This window comes from Pelodiscus sinensis, chromosome 1 (genome assembly GCF_049634645.1).
Source record: "Pelodiscus sinensis isolate JC-2024 chromosome 1, ASM4963464v1, whole genome shotgun sequence".
Classification (NCBI taxonomy): Eukaryota; Metazoa; Chordata; order Testudines; family Trionychidae; genus Pelodiscus; species Pelodiscus sinensis.
In genome coordinates this window covers 68371657-68378994 of record NC_134711.1, presented here as the reverse complement: position 1 = coordinate 68378994, position 7338 = coordinate 68371657, and positions in this window count along the sequence as shown.

Below are 7338 nucleotides of genomic sequence, written 5' to 3'. Positions count from 1 at the left end.
ACAAGTCTATATGAGCGGCAAGGAGTCCTGTGGCACCTTCTAGACTAACTGCAGTGTAGGAGCATAAGCTTTCGTAGGCAAAGACCCACTTCGTCAGATGCATGTCATCTGACGAAGTGGGTCTTTGCCTACGAAAGCTTATGCTCCTACACTGCAGTTAGTCTATAAGGTGCCACAGGACGCCTTGCTGCTTTTGCAGATTCAGACTAACACAGCTACCCCTCTGATACAAGTCTATATGAGAAGTCCATTTTAGTGTGACTCACTGGGCAGAGCTCATAGTGTGAATCAGGTGTGCTAAAATCCAGAGAGTCAGTCTAGACTGTGTTACTTACTCTCAAATTTGCCTACGTCTAGACTACAGGCTTCTTTCAGAAGAAGCTTTTTTTGGAAGAGGTCTTACGAAAAAACTTCTTCCAAAAGACAGCATCCACACTGTAAAAGTGCATCGAAAAAGCGATCTGCTTTTTTGAAAGCGAGCATCCAGACTGAATGGATGCTATCTTGCATGCAACAAAAAACAGGACTATGCAGCACTTTAAAGACTAACAAGATGGTTTATTAGGTGATGAGCTTTTGTGGGCCAGACCCACTTCCTCAGATCAAATAGTGGAAGAAAATTGTCACACTATTTGATCTGAGGAAGTGGATCTGGCCCACGAAAGTTCATCACCTAATAAACCATCTTGTTAGTCTTTAAAGTGCTACATACTCCTGTTTTTTGTTTCAGCTACACCAGACTAACACGGCTACATTTCTATCACTATCTTGCATGTAAGCTGTGGTTGCAATGGACAGAATGGCCACCAGGGCACCTGTGCTTTTTTCTCTTTCCTCTTCTTCCGAAAGAACTCCCACTTCCCCATGCACACACGCCTTTTTGCAAAAGAGCTCTTTCACAAAAAGGCTTCTTCCTCATAGAATGAAGATTACTTATGCTGGAAAATGCCCTCTATTCTTTCGATTTTCTTGCGGAAGAACTCAATTGCAGCATGGATGTTCCTCAAATTTTGTTGAAAAACAACCATTTTTATGACAAAAATGTAGGCACACCCAAAAAGTGGGACCTCCTGTGCATCTGGCAAATTAAATGAATTCCTCCAAGAGACTTTAAAATGTAGGGTGTAGCACAGATCTGTGACACGGGCATACGGCTCAGTAAACCCACTGAACATACTATATGGTATCTACTGTTGTCATGGATGGATGGATGGATGGATTAGAACTACAGGCAGTCCCCGACTTACGCAGATCCGACTTATGTCGGATCCGCACTTATGAACGGGGCTTTCTCGCCCCGGAGGTCGAGGTGGCGGATTGCTACCTGCAAGCTCCGGGGCGAGAAAGCCCCGTTCGTAAGCTGCTCCGGTGCCCCTGGTCTGCTGGAGACCGTCTCCAGCAGACCAGGGGCACCGGGCGGGTTCCCGCGCTTCTGAGGCTTTGCCAGAGCAAAGCCTCAGAAGCGCGGGAACCCGCTGCTGCTGCGGCTTCAGTCCCGGTGCCTGTGGTCTGCTGGGGACGGTCCCCAGCAGACCACAGGCACCGGGACTGAAGCCGCAGCAGTGGTGGGGTCCCGCGCCTCTGAGGCTTTGCCACAGCAAAGTCTCAGAGGCGCGGCACCCCGCTGCCACTGCGGCTCTGCTCCCCGTGTCCCTGGTCTGCTGGGGGGGGGCGCAGCTAGTGTGCCCCCCCCCAGCAGACCAGGCTTTTGTTTTGGACCCTGGGGCAGAGCAGCTGGGGCGCTGCCGATTGGTCCTGCAGCGCCGCTCTGGGCACTACTGGACCAACCCGGCAGCACCCCAGCTGCTCTGCCCCAGGGCCTGATTCAGCCGCTGCTGGTCAGTTTCAGCAGTGGCTGAATCAGGACGCCTGGGGCAGAGCAGCTGGGGTGCTGCTGGGTTGGTCCAGTAGCGCCGAGGAGCGGTGCTACTGGAGCAACCCAGCAGCACCCCAGCTGCTCTGCCCCAGGCGTCCCCAAATCAGCCGCTGCTGAAACTGACCAGCGCTGACTACAGGAAGCCCGAGGCAGAGTTGCTCTGCCCCAGGCTTCCTGGAATCAGCCGCTGATCAGTTTCAGCAGCAGCTGACTTGGGGACGCTTGGGGTTCTTAAGTTGAATCTGTATGTAAGTCAGAACTGGCGGTCAGTTTCAGCAGCGGCTGAATCTGGACGCCAGTTCCGACTTACATACAGATTCAACTTAAGAACAAACCTACAGTCCCTATCTTGTACGTAACCCGGGGACTGCCTGTATAGGATCTGGTGGTCTGTCTCAGTCCTTCTGGTATGTATTTATGCTACCGTGTGTCTGGAATAAAGAAATGCTGACATGGAGGCCTCTTTTAATATTTTGCCCATGTCTCTGACTGCTAAGTGGGAAAAGCCTTATCTATCATACAGCAGAGCATTCTGAATTCTCAGATCTATAAGCAAGAACGTCAGGCACAACATGGTGAGAATACACACTTAAAATATAATAATATGGGGTCATTCTGATCTCTTCTACTTTCCATAGGGAAGCTCCTTTTCATCATCATATCCGCAGTTGCACATGACAGGTTTGCCACATTATGGCAAAAACTATGAAAACCAGCTTTAATATTTCATCGGCTTATCATACCACATGAACAGAACTCTATACTTCCTCACTTATTATTAGGATTTCAAGCATGGTTGATAATATGGGGCTCTCTGTGCTGTCCCTTTTTCCACAAGTGTCCAAATACTGTACAGGGGTTTTGTGGTGCTAGGAGAGCACTGTAAGGCTATCATGGCTTTATTTGAGACATTTAGGAAGAGGGAACAAACATTGCATGGATTAATATGAGCTTGTCCGTTAGCCAAATTTGAACCTAGATGGTCAGCAGTTTCTTTGGCACCTACTTACCTTACACATCTAGACTTGTGACTAAGTTTTCTAGAATCCATGGGTGCTCAGCACATGCTTTGAAAAGTTCCCTAGTTTTCTGAACTGACTTCAGTTCAGAGTGAAGCAGGCTGGTATCTTAGAAAATATGGGTGCACATGACTTGTCCAGTATTCAGAGAGTCAACAGTAGATTAGAACTCAGGACTCCTGAATCTTAAAACTATCCTCAATCCACTAGATTGCCAGTGACTTTACAAATTACAGTTCTACATTGAGAAAGCCCTAGTATATAACTCTTGTCAAAGTGAATTTATCTCCCTTGTAGATGTCTTTTGGTAAGAACCATTGCTTAATTAAGAGAAGCTTTATTAAAAGACATTTAACATCCATTCTTTCTAATTATAAAAGAATGTTCTAAGAAGCTAATTAGCATTTCAGTTCTGACAGTTGAAAAGAAGAAATCTTCTACACTCAGGAATGTATTTTAGGACTCCCCCCCCCAAAAAAAATATTAAAAAGAAACAAGTATTGAGGTAAGAAAAATTCAGCCTTTTAATTAACACATATTATTCAAGGAACAGAATTAGAGATAATGTCAATGGAACATTACCATAGCATAATGGTCTCACAATGCGTTTGCTACATAATTGAGGCAAAGCAGAGGAAACCATGAGAAAGGTAGTCACCTGAAGCTGGGAATCTCATTTTCAAAGTAAGAAATATTGATCCTTTGACAAAGTTCTTTTATGATTATGTAAGGTTCTGTTGTGAAGATGCTGCTCTCCCACCTCTGCTCCTCCTAGAGCTCCAGGAATTCTTCATCCCTCTGCTGCAGGCAGCCCTGATTGGCTGCTCCTCCATAGGAAAGCAGGAGGAGTGGAAGGCAATTTATCAGGCTGGAAATGGCATGAAGCTTGGAGCTCCTCAACGATATTTAGACTGGTGCCAGCAGTAGCTAAAATTGCAACAGATGGCAAAACAGCAGATAGTATAGTCAAGCACATAGATTTGGCACATTCATTTTGACAGGCTATGTAGCTGAGTGGACGGAATTTGGATCTGCTGTAACAGAAACCTGGCTTCTAATCGCAGAACTTTCCTTATTTGTGAAATGGATGGCATCATAATCCCAAGAGTGGAATCTGGGGCCATGGTCAATAATAAGAGCTTTGGATGGCACCAAAACATTAATAGTTGCCAGTAGAAGATGACTTCAATTCGTCCTGTGTCCTCCTGGTTTGTCGACCACTGTACTTACGGCTAAAGGGTATTTTCTGAGGGATGTGATCTAGCTCTCTTATTTAGATTTTTACCAGCAAGTAGAAAGAACAGGGCTGCCAACTGTGAGACATATATACCATACACATCACTGCATTAATCTAGCTCCCATTCGGAGTGGCAGATCAATATACCAGATAGAGACACTCTCCAGCCCTACTAGACATCTGCTTTCCTCTTCCACAGTACAACAGGTGAGAGAAAGGGATGTTTCAAGCAAGAAGGGTGAGAGTTACAGATGCCGAGACATGGTTGGGAGAGGCTAAGTACATCATGTCATGCGGGGAGTTAGGATGCAGGAAGCTAGTTGAGATGCCTGAGTGCTTGTGTCCATGGGTCTTGTTCGGAGCTGGGGTGTTTGGGAGATAAAGAGTAAGACTGGTGGGAATCTATGGAAGGGTCAGTTTGAGCTTAGCTGTGGAAATAATATAGACAGGTGGTGGTTGGTCAGACTGCAATTTGGGATGGTTAGCTGAAGGAGCTGTTGTAGGATGTGTGTATCAGGCTGTGCAGTGTGTGTTTGTGTTTGGGGGTTTCTTGCTGTGTGCTGAGCTTGTGTTTGTTTGTGGGTTTTTTCCCTCTCTTTCCCTTCCCCTCCCCCTTCACCCCCACGGAGTGTGAGCTGTGGCTGGCAGTTGGAAGCTGTGAACTTCTAATCAAGGTTTGAAATCTAGAAGCCTCTGCTAATTGGTTGAGCCTTAATCAGGGGGAGGGGCTATTAGGCAGTTTGAGGCTTTATAAAGCAGTGAGTCAGCGACCAGGGACTGCAAACAGGGAGTTTTGAGATGGAATTGGGAGGGGGGTAAGATACACTCACCATGCTTTAAAATTTTTTCTCTAAACTATTAGCAAAACTTCCTGAGCTCTGGTGGGCCTTCAGGGGTTGATTGCATCAGAGGCAAAGCTTTGAGCCAGGCCTAGCCTCAGTCTTATAAAAAAGGCAGCCAGAGTGACCTCAGAGACCAGCAAACAGGGCAACAGCCAACTGAGGCATTTACCTGGGAGTTCACCTTGGGAGACTCCCATAGTGTTTGGTGCTCTTTTCCTTAAAAAATGTTTTTTTTCTCTCTCCTGCCCTTCAAGGAGGCATTTAAAAACATCTGAGGAATCTCTCAGAAGGAAGGCAGGTATGGATAGTGATAGGTCTGCTGTTGTTACCTGCACAGCATGTGCCATGTTTGTCTTCCTCCCGGAAGAAAGAAGGGATTTCATCTGCACTAAGTGCAAGCTGGTCACCATTTTGGAAGAAAAAATTAGAAGACTTGAGGCCCAAGTATCAACCCTCCGTTCCATCAGAGAGGATGAAGACTTCCTCAATAGAAGGCAGCATTTAATCCTGCAAGTACAGCAAGTGGAAGAGCCAGTGAGGGCAGTACAGAACAAGAAAGAGAACTGGCAGCATGTAACTTCTAGAAGAAGAAGGCGGCCAACTCAGGTATCCCCCATACCTGTAGAGGTAAGTAACTGCTTTCAGGCTCTCTCCACAGGCACTGCAGTGGAAAATGCTTTGGCAAGGACCTCTCAGGGAAGAAATCAGAAGGGAACACCATCTACTGGAAGGCATGGGATGCGTAGTCCTAGGGATGGGGGTTCCACAATCACCACCCCCAAAAGAAGAAGATGGATGGTGGTGGTCGGGGACTCCCTCCTAAGAGGGACTGAGTCATCCATCTGCCGTCCAGACCTGGAATCTCGAGAAGTGTGCTACTTACCAGGAGCTAGCATTCAGGATGTGACCAAGAGTCTTCTAAAACTAATCAAACCTTCAGATCGCTATCCCTTCCTGCTTCTCCATGTGGGAACTAACGATATGACCACGAATGACCTTGAGCAGGTCACAGCAGATTATGTAGGGCTGGGGAAAAAGGATCAAAGAATTTGAAGTGCAAGTGGTATTCTCATCCATCCTCCCTGTTGAAGGAAAAGGTCCACGTAGGGATTGTCGAATTGAGGAAGTAAATGCGTGGTTGCGCAGGTGGTGTCAGAGAAAGGGCTTTGGTTTCTTCAACTATGGGACTCTGTTCCAGGTACAAGGATTGTTAGAAAGAGATGGGATCCACTAAACAAGAGAGGAAAGAGCATCTTCACTGGCAGACTTGCAAACCTAATGAGGAGGGCTTTAATCTCGGTTTGTTGGGGGATGGTGACCAAAGCTCTGAGTAAGTGGGGAAGCCAGATACCAGGGAGAAATACAAGGAGGAACGAGCAACAAAGAAGGACACCTAATTCGACTGGAGAAGGTAGGGCGAACAACTGGTTATCTAAGGTGTTTGTACATGAATGAAAGAAGCCTGGGAAACAAACATGAAGATTTAGAAGCCCTGGCCCAGTCAAAGAACTATGATTTGATTGGAATAACGGAGACTTGGTGAGATGACTCGCATGACTGGAGCACTGTCGCGAAGGGTATCAACTGTTCAGGAAGAACAGGCAGGGGAGGAAAGGAGGAGGAGTTGCATTGTATGTAAAAGAGCAGTATGATTGCTCAGAGCTCCAGTATATAGAGGGGGAAAAGCCTGTTGAGAGTCGATGGGTTAAGTTTAGAGATGGAAGCAACAGGGGTGAAGTTGTGGTTGGTGTCTGCTATAGACCACCGGATCAGATGGATGAGGTAGACGAGGCTTTCTTCAGACAACTGAGAGAAGCTTCCAGATCACAGGCCCTGGTTCTCATGGGGGACTTTAATCACCCTGACATCTGTTGGGAGACCAGTACAGCAGTACACAGACAATCCAGGAAGCTTTTGGAGGATGTTGGGGATAACTTCTTGGTACAAGTGCTGAAGGAACCGACCAGAGGCCATGCGCACCTTGACCTGCTGCTCACAAAGAGGGAGGAACTAGTAGGGGAAATAGAGGCGAGTGACAACCTGGGAAGCAGTGATCATGAAATGGTAGATTTCAGGATCCTGACCAAAGGAAGAAAGGAGAGTAGCAAAATACACACCCTGGACTTCAGAAAAACAGACTTTGACTCCCTTAGAGAACTGTGGACAGGATACCCTGGGATGCTTACATGAAGGAGAAAGGAATCCAGGAGAACTGGCAGTATTTTAAAGAAGCCTTATTAAAGGCACAGGAAGAAACCATCCCGATGCGCAGCAAGAGAAGCAAATATGGTAGGCGACCAGATTGTCTTACCAGGGAAATTCTTGGTGAGCTTAAACACAAAAAGGAAGCTTACAAGAAGAAGA